This window comes from Neolamprologus brichardi, chromosome 12, assembly GCF_056152115.1.
Source record: "Neolamprologus brichardi isolate AB-2024 chromosome 12, ASM5615211v1, whole genome shotgun sequence".
Classification (NCBI taxonomy): Eukaryota; Metazoa; Chordata; class Actinopteri; order Cichliformes; family Cichlidae; genus Neolamprologus; species Neolamprologus brichardi.
In genome coordinates, this window is record NC_142115.1 from 12,464,870 (window position 1) to 12,480,027 (window position 15,158).

At 40.5% G+C, this 15,158-nt stretch overlaps 1 protein-coding gene across 1 annotated transcript in view; it reads left to right on the forward strand.

The window, feature by feature from the left end:
• The first annotated feature begins 438 nt into the window (after positions 1–438).
• The window catches only part of rimbp2b (RIMS binding protein 2b), a 98,917-nt gene continuing 84,197 nt past the window's right edge, over positions 439–15,158 (forward strand). The window contains exon 1 of the mRNA XM_087849011.1: positions 439–466. The gene's annotated coding sequence lies outside the window, so the exon portion shown is untranslated. The remainder of the gene's footprint in view (positions 467–15,158) is intronic.

Consider the following 15,158-nt stretch of genomic DNA (forward strand, 5'->3'; position numbering starts at 1 on the left):
CGCTGGCAGCGTTTATTGACAGAATTGTCTGTGACTGCAGAGAACAGGACAGAGACGGTCCTGATTAAAGAGGACCAAAAGACATCGTGGAGAAGGTGCACTGCTCGGCACCACTGCACACTGCACTGCCTCTGCACCCCTGCATGCGTGTGTCTGTGTGACTAAGCGTGCGTGTGTGTGTGAGAGAGAAAGTGAGAGAGAGCGAGAGAGGGAGAGAGAGGAAGGGGGCGTGTTGATGTGTGTGCTCTGCTGCACAGCCACGGTAGTGTGAACTGAATGATGCTCGCTGGCTGTCCCTCTCTCTCTCTCTCTCTCTCTGCCTGCGCTGCCTGGCTGTGCCTCTTTCTGCCGAGCATTGATGAACCATTTTATGCTACATCGTCCTGGTCCTGCTGCCGGCTGCTTCTCTTTCCTTTCGACACAGTAGGAGACACCTGCCATTTCCTCGTCGGCCCTTTCTGCTAAGGTAGTGTACCAATCTACTGTTGGCTGTCAAGCTGTGTATGTTTTTCCGAGCCGCGGATTGTTGCACTGACTCTGCTGCAGGCTTCCTATGCTGATGCTGCTGCTGCTGATGATGCTGCTGCTGGTGGATGATCATAATATCTCTTAGTGGCAAACATAATTGAAATGCAACCCACTGCCTCTTACACACTCATAACCGTCTACCCTCTTATGCATGTCTTGGAGATGGATCAGCATGTTTTGAGCTGCTCTGCCCAGGAGTGTATGTTTGACAGCAGGGTGAAGAGCCAGAGGACATTAAGCATCATTTGCATGCAGTGAGGATTCATGCTTATTTTTTTCTGTGTTGTTTGTGACCTGATGGGGAAACATGTTTAAAGCGTACACTTACCTTAGCATAGCTGGAGCAATGTGTTTATGGTCAGTGTGTGTGATATAACATGGTTTTTGGGCTTGACGTTGGTCCCAGCTGTCACTGCCATGCCTGACAGGAGATGTTTTCTGTAGATTGTATATGCAGAGACGTGTTTAGCTTTAGGTTAAGGAAACTAGTAGGATTGCTGAACTTATGTCAGTGAAGTGGAGATAGGAATACTAATTGGAAAAAGCATTCAACTGAAATGGATGCATTTGCTTGAATGGGTTTTACCAACTATTTGCTCAGATTATCCATTGTTTTCGTTAAGATAACAGTGTATACTGTCTGTGTGGCTGCGTATGTGTGTTTCATAGCTGAAAGATGATACAGTGTGTATGTTTGTCCATTATAAATGGGTACAGTGTAAATATGTAAGGGGTAAAACTGTTTCTGCATATTGCATTGGCTGTAGCAGATTGCAGCATTGGCAGCGGACATACAGGGATGTATTATGATTTTTACTGCGAGAAAATATTTTATGTGTATCTGTGCATGAATGCACGAGTGCCTCCCAAGGTCACTCATTTGCAGTGTTTCCAGAATTAGAACTGTCAGTCTCGATTCACACCTTGGGTATGAGAGAGTACTCTGACGCCAAACTCCCATCCGTGCCGTAGCTCCTCCTGTCCACCTCGACAAGCAGACATGGCCATTCATCATTTCGCTGGCGATCCCTTCGCTGGCAGCAGAGGGACTTTTATCCTCACTATGCACCGGAGGCAAGTTTTCATATTTCAAACCAAAAATTTGCGTGCTGTCCACGGAGCAGATTCCTAGAGGAGCGGCGGTAGGGTGCTGCTGGTGGTGGGAGGAAGTGTACTTTTTTTTTTTCTTTAAACCTAGCCCCAGGGTCAGATAATATTTGCATACGCAGCAAATGGGTGTGGTGAAACATGGTAGGGGTTCAAACATTTTTATTTATTGTGGCTCAGAGAGAATACTGAATGTGAATTAGAAAAATTCATTTGGTGCTTGCCTTAATGGCACATGAATAAAACCGAAGAGCAGTTTAATGAGTTTAATAGTGATGTAATGACTGTTTTTTAAATGAAAACAATTCAAGTACTAAATATAATTTTAATGAATTACTAAACATTAATTAATTAAAATTATATTTTAATTATACCGGGGACAATATGTACTTGCTTTGCTGCTTTACTAATGTGTCAAGATCCTCATAAGCTAATCTGTATTCAATCTGCTACATACATATAAAGAGTCTTTTGGTGAGAGCACAGAGAATGAATGAAAACAGTAAAGTTCTGAGTTGTGGGTTTTGCATACAAATGCACTTTTGATCCATTAAAGTACACAGATTAAGCTCGGTGGGATTTTCTCTTTCCTTTAGGGTGTTTTATAACATTTTATTGCAACTGCAAAGTTAAAAAGCTCATGGCAATGAGATTTATTCTCTTCTTAAGAAAATATTGTTGCCTGATTGAATTATTTTTTTCTTTTTTCCCCTCTATCTTACCAGGTAACACATTTGTACACTTTGTAAGGCTAACAATTAAACTAGCATTAATTATATAATCAAAAACTAAAAAAACAACAACAATAAAATTCAACCGTAGCAAGTCAAATGTAAAATTAATAACTGCTTAGGGGGAAAAAAAAATCAACATTATCAGCTGTCTGTTTGTCAAGGATTAAAAAATGCAAAACTTTATCTCCACCAGAAAAGTTGTTGTTCCCTGTGGTGCCAGAGGGTAAGACAGCACTTTCCACCCACAGTGCTGCATACTGTGCCAAAGTAAGGACAGCTGTTTGACATAGACTCATAGTCAGTATAAAAAGTGGACATAGCTATTGTAATGTCAACCACTTGAAATGAAAGTTTTCAGCATCTGCATCTTGGTTTCAAAAAACTGGAGGACTGACTGTCAGCTGTTAGCTCACTGGCTAATGACGTGTTTTTTTTATATCTTGCTGCTTTTTGTATAAGTTCATGCTCAAGTTAAAAAACAAAACACTAAAGCTATTCTGTTATGCCTGTATGCAAAAAATACACTGCACCCAAAATATTTCATAGTTCAGCAATACTGATCAATCTAATAAACGTAAACCTACTCCATCCTCCCTATTCTGGTATTTTAAAGAGTACTTAGCAGAAATATTAAGCAACCTAACCAATAGGGTTCTAAAACTCCCAGCAAAAAAAATAAATAAATAGGGAACCACCCACCCTCCACCTCATGATGCTTAATTGACGTAATCAACTTTAATTTGATGCAGTGTGGGGAAAAAAATGCACCGAAATCAATTAATTTTGAAGAATAATTAAATAGATTCAACATCTTTCTTCAACAGAATTGCAGACTGCACAGATGGTACCTTCCCAAAGGAAAAAGTACTATAGCTTACTAGGGTACATTAGACTTAATAGTTACTATAAACAGTAATGGAGTTCTGTACATTTTACATCAGATTAAAATTTTGGGTGTAAGATTTGGATAAATATTTATTAAAAGCTCAACATTTTAAATGAGAATAAGAAAGAAAAGTATGTCTTTGTGCCCCCTTTTCCCTGTTAATGCCCTATCGGCCCCCCTTGCTAAACTTTGCTAGATCCGCCCCTGCACAGTTACCAGCCGTCATAGAAAACAGTCCTGGTGTAGAAAGTAATAATAAATACATTCTAACAACAGCTTAAGCTTAAACGTGCTGCTGTTGTTCAGCCGCTGGTTTCCTCTTTCTGGCGCGAAGTGGGCAATAAACAAACAAGAGAGACGGACTTCGTGACAGAAAAGCCGATCAGCTGATCATTGATCAGTTTCATGATTGAAGTAGCAGCAGGAGAGGGAGGGAGAGAGAAGAGGCAGTCACTCCATATATCGGTTGTTAAGCTTAATGCGGGAACGCTTTATAAACATTCAGAGATGAACTTACACACTTGCTTTACTTCTCTCTGGGATCACTTCCTCAGAGATGAAATGCCGGATTGCTAGCCAGGCTACAAATACACACAGCCGCTCTATCACGTGATGCATACTGCTCCAACGCGCTACGGTTATGAGCCGAGTTACACCATGTCACAAGTTTTGTGAGGTGCTTTTTTGATATTCAGTGGATCGGATTACATTTTTTATTTCCCTCCGATATCCGATCCAGTAATTTACGTCAGTATCAGACTGATACCGATACGTAATATCGGATCGGTCCATCTCTATACATAACCAACATTCCTGTTGATCCAGCTGACCAATGGCAGCCACTTTGCAGAAGAGGGACCTTAAGGACACGGGTGCTAAAACTGAGTGTTTTACGCAATGTGTGAGCAGACTTGCTGCACCATTGTACAAAATAATTTTGAAACCATGTAAACTGTGAATTTTGTGTATCATTATACAATGGGTGTATAGTTTTGTGGATAAGCCCAATAGCATTACTAAAATGGTAAATGGCCTGTATTTGTATAACGCTTTACTAATACTAACTAATATGAAGAATTGTCTCCAGTGGTGGTATTGGAGAAAAACATAGATAGAAATGGTCTAAGGTGCTTAACGTGCATAACGTGCTTAACACTTGGGATGTAGGATTGTGAGAGGAGCATGGTTCAGCATGGTCCTGAGTGACTAAAGCTATAGGCTATAGTAACAGCTGGAACACTGCTGCCGTTGGCGTCTGGATGTGGCCTGGATAAGGCACGTGACCCCGCCACAGTGTGAGGCATTAGTAATATGAACAGCAGGGTCCACGGCCGCTGTTACATAACACTATCTTCACTGGGAAATCTCTGTAAAGATGGCTCCGGGAGACTCTGTGACAGCAGAGTGAAAGTAAGTGCATCATCATTGTCTACAACTACATCGCTTGCTCTGATTGTCCCGTGCATGACAAAGCAAACATGTGTCCTCGGGGTATTTCATTTCAAATCTATGCTGCTTTTTTTTTTTTTTTTTGTAGCTTTATAAGCCTCAGGACAGATCCACCGTGTGCACATGCTCAGTGTATTTGTGTTCACGAGCTTGTCTCCAAATGTATGTATCATCTTGCCTTTACACGTGAGGTTTTACCTATATCTATGTTTATGCTTACATAGTGAACATGATTGTGTCACGCCATGGGTCCTGCAGCTTAAATGTAATGTAAGTAGATTGTGCCAGCTGTCATCACGGAGGCAGTTTGCTGTGGTGGGGACTCGCTGCTGACATCACTGGAGGTCAAAAGGGAGCCACATGCAATTATCTGAGGAATCTGCCTGCATTCATAATTGATTGTTCCTGCATCTGATCAGGGCAGTCCACTCACTCAGTTGGACAACACTGCTGTAGTGTAAACACCATGAGAGTAGATTCCACAGAAGTTAGCTCTAATAATTGGCTGTTAGGGCGATGCTATTTTTTTGCCTCTAATTTACATGTTTGACAGAGTACTGACAAACCTGTAGGGCCTAAACAAAGCTTAGGCTGATGACATAGCTCATGAATCTATGTAGAACTTTCTTAACCATATATAGAAATTACATCAATTATATAAATCGCTGACCTATAACAAAGCCACTCTAGGGGTAAAATCTAGTTTGCTTAACTGATGCAACTTAAAAAGCAATTCAAGTATTTTGCAAATACAGAACAAAGTATTGAATTAGAAAAAAGCTCTATTTAAAAAAACACCAATATAAAATGCCACTTTTGCAATGTACATGAAATGTAGATACTTCATTACAGGTTATATAAAATACCCCACTGCGTACCAGAATGTTTGCTTTATTTTGGTATGTAGTTTCTATCAGTTGGACATCTGCCTTCCAGAAAGACCAGCTGGGGGTAGCACACCAAGCAGGATTGCTTAGGTTTCAGTAACAGAGGCCTAGAGGTTTCGTCGTGAAACACAGCCAACTTCCAGCCATCACGGAAAAATATCTATTCCCCTGCTGGTTGGTTGTAGTTGTCTACTTAAGCTTATAGTTGCCAATAAAAGAGCCTTACTTGTACTCTGCAAACATTTGCTAACTAACCACTGAGTGCTAGTGAAACCTGGGAAAAGCGTAACACAAACCAGAAATTGAGAGGAAAAGTTGTGCCTTCCCACTGCAATCAACATGTTTCAGACTTTGAAACTTTGCAACTTTAAAGGCGAACATTCCCAGTTTCCAGTTTGTGTCACACTCTTCACAGTTCAGCTACCACTTAGTGAATATTTGGCCAGTGTCTGTAGACAAGTTGGCGCCTTCCATACAAATTAAAGGGAATCTGTGACCAAAGCAATCACAAGGAGGTTTTTGGTGCATTACTGTATACTGCTTTCAACCAGTTTTACTATTTTCACCAAGTGACAGTAAGCAACCTCTCACAGCCACTCTCTAACCAGTCGAGGTTAGAGAGTTTTCCCAAGTGTGGGCCATTAACTGATGTCTAGATCCGAGTTACTGTGATGTAACCAGTATCCAGATCTTTTCTCATATCGCGCACATATAGCATTGTATATTCAATTTCAACCAATGATAATGACAAACTGAAAACATGTCTTCAGATTTCTTTAACGTTTAAGTGCTTGCTCATAGGGCGTCATCCGATTGTTGGGGTTTTCTCTGTATTTATAATGTAAAGTCTTTACCTGACAATATACAGCCCTTTGAGGCAACTGTCATTTTGACATTGCGCTCTATTAACAAAATTCAATTTTGTGAACTCAGATCTTCAGTGGTATTCACAGATGTTCTGTAGGGTTTGGTGAACCATTGCCTTAATCTTGTGTTGCTCCATTCTTGGACGAATCTGCCCAAGAGTTAAATACAGGGAAATATCCTTCTGTCTCCTTGTCCCTTCATCTGAGACTCAGTCCCATACACAGTGCTGCCACCACCATGTTTCAGAGTCTTTTACAAACACCAAACAGATTGCTATGTGGCTTTTATTTTGAGTGGTTCCAATCTATGCACTCAAAGACACAGCCCTGATTGACATAGTGCTTCTTGAATAGTCTTTGCTTTGGCTCACATCTCTACAGAGGACTTTAGAAGCAGTTTTGGAGTGACAGGTGGGTTCCTAGTCTCACCCCTGATCAATGATCTTATTGCTCAGTTTGGCCTTATGGCAAATTCTAGTGAGTATCCTACAGTTTGAGACTTCTACATGAAAGTTACAAAGTGCAGTGTGGTCTTAAAGCACTTGTTAATACCATCATAACAATACTATTAGAAGTTTTAAAGATGATTGAAATCATTAATTATGGGTGGGCTTTGGTGCTGGTGACGTGGGAAATTGCTTACGTATTGCAGAAAGACTCCATACAGAAAGAGTTTAAAGTTTAAAGAGATGTTTGTGTCCCTCTCTGACCTTTCAGCATGTCTGTGCTGGTGGTCAGTTCGGTGAGAGTGAGGGCTATTTGGAGCTGTTCTAAAACGTAGATGATCGTGCCTGAGGTCGGGGGTTGGGAATGATTATTCGGATCTTGCCGAAATCCACAGGCAGTGATGATTATTTGTCGGGATTTGCTTTGTAATAAAAAAGCTTATCTCCACAGGTTCATCTCAGTCTTTATCTCTGTCTCTACCTTTGTGCTTACTGCGTCTGCTTCGCCCACACTGCACTCAGATGTTACAGGTTAATTTATCCAAACTTACACAATCAGATTTTTTTCCGCTGGGAGCTATTCACGGTCTGCTTTATGTGATGCATTTGCTTTATAGTTAAAACAGCAGGCGACAAAAAGCAGGATTTTGTAATGTCTGAAGTGGCTTTTAAAGAGATCGAGTCCAGTGTTTGTGTCCTTAATGTGGACACATTCTACTCTGTGTATTGTCCACCATGCTGGAGGTTAATTGCGCGCTCTTTGATAACATATTATTGGCAGGCAGCACCATGGATACGCTGTGCCAGTCACTTCAAGGTACACTAGCTGTTTCTCGACCACTTTTAAAGTTGAGAGTGATTAATGGGATGCTAATGTGCTCCAGAGTTAATGCTCTTGTTTATATGAGGATGTAATTGATTCTGATGTCCTGATCAAGTGAAATTTCACAGCGGATTACTTGAGGGGGGGAAAAAAAGGCTTGTCTCTGGAGTATGTTTTGCCACACAGTCATTTCCTTTTTGTCATTCCAGTTTGCTAACGTTATGAGAAGTTACTCTGCATTGTTTTATGTTATAGGTCTCTACGGGTTTGTAAGCTTGCTGTCCAATCCACTGCCTCTATGCTGGCCCATCAGTGAACGGGGGCATGGGATAATTGCATAAAGAAGCTGTAATAAGGTGGATTGAATTAGCTTTGCCCTGACTAAAATGAATTAAAGAGGTCATCATGACATGCAGACTCTTTAACAGACTCATTACACCTGCTCAACCAAATATATCATAATATGCTGTGTTAACTTAGAGACATTGGGAATCTAGGATTACAACCCAAATGCCTGTATGCTGGAATAATTGTCAGGATTCAATTAGTTTAATTAGCAATGTTTGAAGGCAACATTCATAAGAGAAAGATGAAAACAAAGTTCAGTGGCAATCGTGAGGGTAAAGGAATGTTGATTTTTCTTTCTGCTTTGCTAGACTTGATATTTACACACTGATGATAATGTTTTATTTTTTAATGTTACTAAATGTAGTCAGGCTTCTATTTATGGCTACACAAATTATATGATCAGGTTGTCAGAACATTATCTGTCAGCTTTTTTGAGGAAATTGCTTAAACAACTAGTCCCAGTTTCTTATTGTGTGAGGATTTTATGCCATCTATCAATTTCCAATCCACTTATCCAACTCATACACCTCACATACAGCAAAAGGCAGTTTACTAGTCTGGCTCAGTGCAAACACAGACAAACAACCACAGTCTTTTACGTTTACACTAAAGGCCAATTTAGAATCACCAGTTAAACTAACAAGTAGGGCTGCCACAAATGATTATTTTGATAGTCGACTAGTCACCGATTATTTTTGGGATTAGTCGACTAATCAGATCATGCATCCATTGGACGTACAACGTACAGCTTATTGCACCAGCATGCATCTGCTCTTATATAAATATCATTAGCTTACAGCTTTAAGTGTTTAAGGTATGTGCTAACTAAAAATAAAGACAAGATGATAGTTTATTAAATTTTAATGAAATTTGCAGATTGTTTAGGTGAAGTTGAATAAACCTCACACTTCTGATAATCAGTTGTCTGCTTGACGTTTATTCAGCTGTGTAAACTTTAATAAATTTAACTTTAAACTGTGTAAACTCTAACCTTAACTTTAATCTCAGCCAAACCGATTTACTTAGGAACAAATAAAATACTAAAAAAAACAAACAATAACATTTTTAAGTTATCTAAATGATTTATATATCATGTTTAACCTGAGTAGCGAAAGACCGCGGTAGGTTTGAACACGTTTTGCCGGGAGTCAGGTGTTCTCACGGGCTCTGGTGAGCCTTGAACCCCGGCTAGCTGTCGAGCTAGTGGGTAACAGACGTCTCCGAAAACGTCGGAGTGCTTTTGAAAATATGTGGTGTCTTGATAAACTGAGCAGATATTTGAGGTTTACACAGCTACATTCTTGCCTGAAAATATGTTAAACATTTATTTTGTGACCCAGAAAGAATATTAAGAGTAATATTAAAACTAACTAGCTGCCGCCATTGTTGGAAACTGAGCAGGGCCGCGCTACGAATTCTGGGACACAGCTTCTTCTTCTTCGAGGTTTAACGGCAGCTGGCATCCTTGTACATGCAGTGCTGCCATCTTCTGTTTCAGTCCGTTATTACACTCTTAAATCCTACTACTTATTCCTGCGTCTTTTGGGATCTTACAAAGCTTCAAACGACGCGTCGACTATTAAATTAGTCGTCGACGATTTTGATAGTCGACGTAATTGTGACTAGTTGACTAATCGTGGCAGCCCTACTAACAAGCATTTCATTGTGGGAGAAAGTCAGAGTACCTAGCAGACACAGGGAGATCATGGAAACTCCACACAGAAAAGGCCTGGCCCAGGAATCTTCTAACCTGCTAACCAGATCTCTGTCATGTTGAGTCAGATGTTTCTCAACTTTCACAAAGTCAGTATTGAGTGGAGGAGATGCCGTGAGGCCACCAATGACTGAAATCACAATACTTTATGTGTGTGGTGAGGATAATTACATTTTGAGCAATTCAGTAGCTGCATGATCTTATAATTACATTTGTATTTTTAAAATAAAAATAAAGACTATAAGATAAACGTCCCTCTGTCTTTATCTCAGAAGCATTGCTGCATCTGTGTGTTCATATAGTAAGGGAGAGATATTCCCTACATGTCCTACTTTGGTGGTACATTGCTAAAAATGTAGTATGTGAGTAGGCTACAATCCAAATGGGTGAACATTATGGTGTCCAATTGTGATCCATTTCATGATTCTACAAGTTAATGTGAAAGTTTGATCCAGAAGGCAGGGAAATGCATTATTCAGTTTCCTGAGCTAGAAACTGCAGTTTGTGCTAAACTTTAAAAGATGTAAGGGCAACTGATACTCTTTCCACCTTTAAACACCTGATTCTCCATTTGACTCCAAGTTTAGTCAAACAGTCACACCAATATTAAGCCAAAGCAAACAGTCTATTCTTTGCAGTTCCATTTTTTTCCAAGGTTTTCTAATTAATAAAATGAGTCTACTTTACCAATAGAAAACTCCTCATGCCAGAATTCCAGACTATGTCAGAGAACTGTAAGGTTTGCTAACCATTTAGTTTTGGTGCCTAAACCTAACCACATAAGAAAAAGTAAAAAGCAGTTGTTAAGGAAACATTTCATCACATAAAACCAAAACAAAATATAAGACTGGAACTATGGTTGCGGGCTAACTAGCTCTATCACCAGCTCTTCAGCCTCCAGTTGAGGACTTTGCTCTTCAAAAGTGAACTGTAATCTCGTGTGTCTGATGATGTTATGGCTGGTGCCAACTGCACCAAAGCACACCCTGAGCACATCCCTGAGTTGCCAGTGACATCTGACAAGTTGATGTGAAACCATTTTGTGTGACCATTTTGTGTGGCAGTTGGCTTCTATATATACCGTATTCTTCGGACCATAAGGTGCACCGGATTATAAGGAGCATTAACCCGAAACAAAACTGTCAGATAAGTTTACTTAACTTTACTTAACTAACTCTTCTTGCTTCCTCCACTTCTGTACCATTGAGACATTAATGGGGCGGTCGTGGCTCAAGAGTTGGGTGTTCGTCTTGTAATCGGAAGGTTGCCGGTTCGAACCCCGGCTTGGACAGTCTCGGTCGTTGTGTCCTTGGGCAAGACACCTACTGGTGTTGGCCACAGGGGCCGATGCCGCAATATGGCAGCCTCACCTCAGTCAGTCTACCCCAGGGCAGCTGTAGCTACAACTGTAGCTTGCCTTCACCAGTGTATGAATGTGAGAGTGAATGAATAGTGGTATTGTAAAGCGCTTTGAGGGGTCCCGAAAAGCGCTATATAAATGCAGTCCATTATTATTATTAATGTTGAATTCTCTCGCAGCTGCTCTATTCCCATGTTGTTGCAGTATATTAATGACTAACCTCGTATTGTGGATAGATTATCTTAGTTGTTCTCCTGACTGAAGTTTGGTCCGTTTACAGCATCCTGCCATGCGATTGCATTTGCCCCTAACCATTGGGAACCCTCATGTTAACTTTTATTGAGTGGAAAAAAGTTAGCATTCATCCTCCAGCTTTACTGTAGCTGTATCCCAAAACAAAGGCTGCATCCTTCGGAGGACCCGGCCTTCGTGGTCTATGTGGGCCGGGTCCTTCGAACACTGAGAAGGCCAGAAGTGCGAGGTTGTGAAATGGGACAGTCTACTCTTCAGATTTGCATCACCGCTGTCTCAGTGGAGTTTAATAAACTCAGCCGTCTGCTCCTTGCTGTCTAAAATATATCAGGACACTGGCGTAAATTCTCGACTGTTTCACACACTGTTTGACGTTTATTCAGCTTTGTGAAAATCCCGGAGGAACCCACCCAATGGATTCATAAACTTTTTTTTTTAATTATTTATTTATTTATTTATTTAAATGTAATCTAATCTAATAACTTTGATCTCAGCCAAACCGATTTACTATTTATTTACGACAAATAACAAAAACAAATAACACACCGAAAAAAGCCAGTTATCTGAGTGACTTATACATCATGTTTAACCTGATTAGCAAAAGACAGAAGGGGTCTAAAAATGATGAAGCCGGGAGTTCGCTGCTCTCGCCGGCTCGAGTGACCATTGACCCCCCCGGCTAGCTATCGAGTGGTTGAGTAACAGACGTCTCCGAAAACATCGGAGCACTTTTCCAAATATGCGATGTCTTGATAAACCAAGCAGATATTTGAAGTTTACACAGCTACTTTGTTAAAAGTTAATTTTGTGACCCAGAAAGATTAATAAGAGTAATATTAAAACTTAGTAGCGGCCGCCATTGTTGGAAACTGGAATTGGCAGGGCTGCGCTATGAATTCTGGGATATGATGGGCCACAAAGGCCACACCCGACCCATCCTTCAAATTCGGGGAAATGAAGGACGGATTTGTCAGCCACATTTGAAGGAGTCGATTAATGGGGACAGCCTTTGTTGCCTGGCTGTGACATAATCAGCCTTCAAATGCGGCCTCCGAAGGATGTAGCCTACGTTTTGGGACCCAGCTAGTGTTTATGTTATGCTAACATAGCTGTGTCGCTAGCAATCACGTAGCACATCATTATATACCAGCTAGTCCAATTTCAGTAACCCTACAAACATCACTGCTGTTTAGTTTTCTGTCTTCATTTATGTTGGAAGTGATAGCAGAGCTGTACATTTTAATTTTCTAAGAAATCTGTCACACAGAACATGCTATGTTTAGGTGGGAACTAGCAAGCTAACTTCCTGCTAACTTCTAACGCTGTTAAATTTAATAAATTCTGTTTGCATGGATGCCTGGAAATTAAACTTGATTGTTACACCTGGTAAAGCAGCGCTGATCATTTTATTAAAGATGAAAGAATTTAGACAGTTTTTACCTCTCAGTGGTTCGTTTGACTTTGGGACCTGAAGTGGAGTTTGGACCCGGTTTGTTCCGTGCGGCTCCTGACTACGGCAGCCGTAATGCTCCGACAAGCCATCAAGCAGTGCAGCCTACCAAAGTTGTAGCATTTTTTGACAGATTTTTGAGCACCATGTACCATATAAAATCAGTTCGAGGTCAGTAAGCACAACCAGAATTCATACATAAGGTGCACTGGATTATAAAGCGCACTTAATTTTTTAATTTTTGAGAAACTTAAAGGATTTTAAGTGCGCCTTATACTCCAAAAAATATGGTATATTTTCTTTCTATGACTACTGTAGTATATGGATGGCCTCTTTAAGGAACAAGCATTTGCGTGGACTTAACAAAGTGCCGGATGTAAACACAAATTGCAATTTTTTCACAAATGTCTGTGAAGTGAAGACACACAACTGTGTGTGAATTAGATCAGAGAGAGGAGCTTCCGAGTGACTGAGCACTTATGGGCGGTGAGACGGATGGAGGGAGGGAGTGCATGGCTTTAAGAGTTGTGCCCTGTGGCATGGGTGCGGGGCAGGACAGAGACAGCCTGTGTCCAGATGTCTGTTTGTGTTATGGAGTTTCTAGCACTGCCTCCTTCCATGAGAGACAAACACTAATTGCCCATTGGCCCCGGGTTGGAGATGTGCAGCTGGGGACATGTGGCTAAAAATAGCACTGCTTGTTCCCATGAGTGGCGGGCACACAGCACCATAGCATTAGTATTCAGCACTAAAACATGGCATGGACAAAAAAGGTCATCTTCTGGGCATGGCCACAAATGTCAGGGTGGGGTATACAGCAACACCAACACAGGGTGGTGAGCAGCAAAAAGCACCTTAGGCTTTACCCCCATATGGATCAACCTACTGAACCATTGTCCTCTGTTTGAACACTCGCAGGAAAATGTCACTTGGAAAGAGCCGAGCGAGTGTCATGACATTCCGTGTTTTTGTTTGTAGCCCAGCAGCATCCATGCTGGATCCAGTCTTTCCCTCCGTGGAGCAACAGCCTTCCATGCTTGAGTTGAGTTACAGCTCTTCCTTTATGACACAACAGTAGCATCTGGTTCCACCTGACTGGAGCCATGAATAATTTAACAGGGGGCATTATTATTCTAGCCAGCTCCACTAGCCTGGCAATAACAAGAAGTTTAGGTAGTGCTATCAGTGTTGCTGGCTAAGTGGAGAACATGGAGAGAGGATGTTATTTTAGCCTGTTGCACTCAAAAAAAAAAAAAAAAAAAAAAAAAAAATATATATATATATATATATATATATATATATATATATATATATATATAAAATCTGTTGAATGAATGTAATTTCATCATGCTACCACATTTCCATAGTTGAATGAAAATATTACAAATATCAGTCTTGTTGTTGACATTATTTTCTGTAATTGTTTGCTGTTAACAGGATCCAACATTATCGTTATCACTAGTTCTTCCTCCTTTAACACTTCTTTCAAGCCATTTCCTTATTTTTTTATGCTAAACGTTCTTCAGCTGCTGTGTAGATTCTCATGAACCGCAGAATTAATTAAGAGTCATTTTGTGTTGAGGATGTTTAGTACTGCTGTAGGTTTGTGCAGACGATACATGTTGGTAAAGCAAAACACCTGGTTGTTTCCATTGTTCTGTGGAGGGGTGAATTTAAGTGCTAGAAGGGATGAATTGAATTTAAACATGAAATTTCGCAGTTTGTGAGCACACAAAAACTGTGGAAAAATGTTACGTTTGTCAAAGTTGGATTTCACTAACTGCTCTGTTGAAACAACCAGGTGAAATCAATCTTTGACTCAGTGTCTCATTAAACCCGTACTGTATTGTACCAGTTATTTTTCTTTGCTATACTTAGTCAATGATATCCCAGATGATCCTCCTTGATGAAACATAATATGATCAAGATTTGTAAAATGGATTTCATTTTTATTCAGTATGACCTGAAATGAGTGACTGAGACCATAAATGCAATAGCAAAGTGTTTACAGAGGTCCAGTAGACTTCTACAGGACCAGAAGTATTTTACAACACATGTAAGAGACTTCATTTTACAGACCTGGAAGCTGCAGCCATCTTTTATCAATATAGCTCATTTCCAGCTTCTGAAATGAGCTATATTGTGATGATGGAAAGACACTGTCTCTCGAATGAATTAAACCTGCTAACAGTTGTCTTTGGGCACTGAGGACTGGCTAGCTTCTGCTAAATGAAGCTAGACTGTAACACTCCTTACCAAGTCTCAGTTATAGCACAGAGGCTAACAGTAGCCTGGCTAACAATAGAGG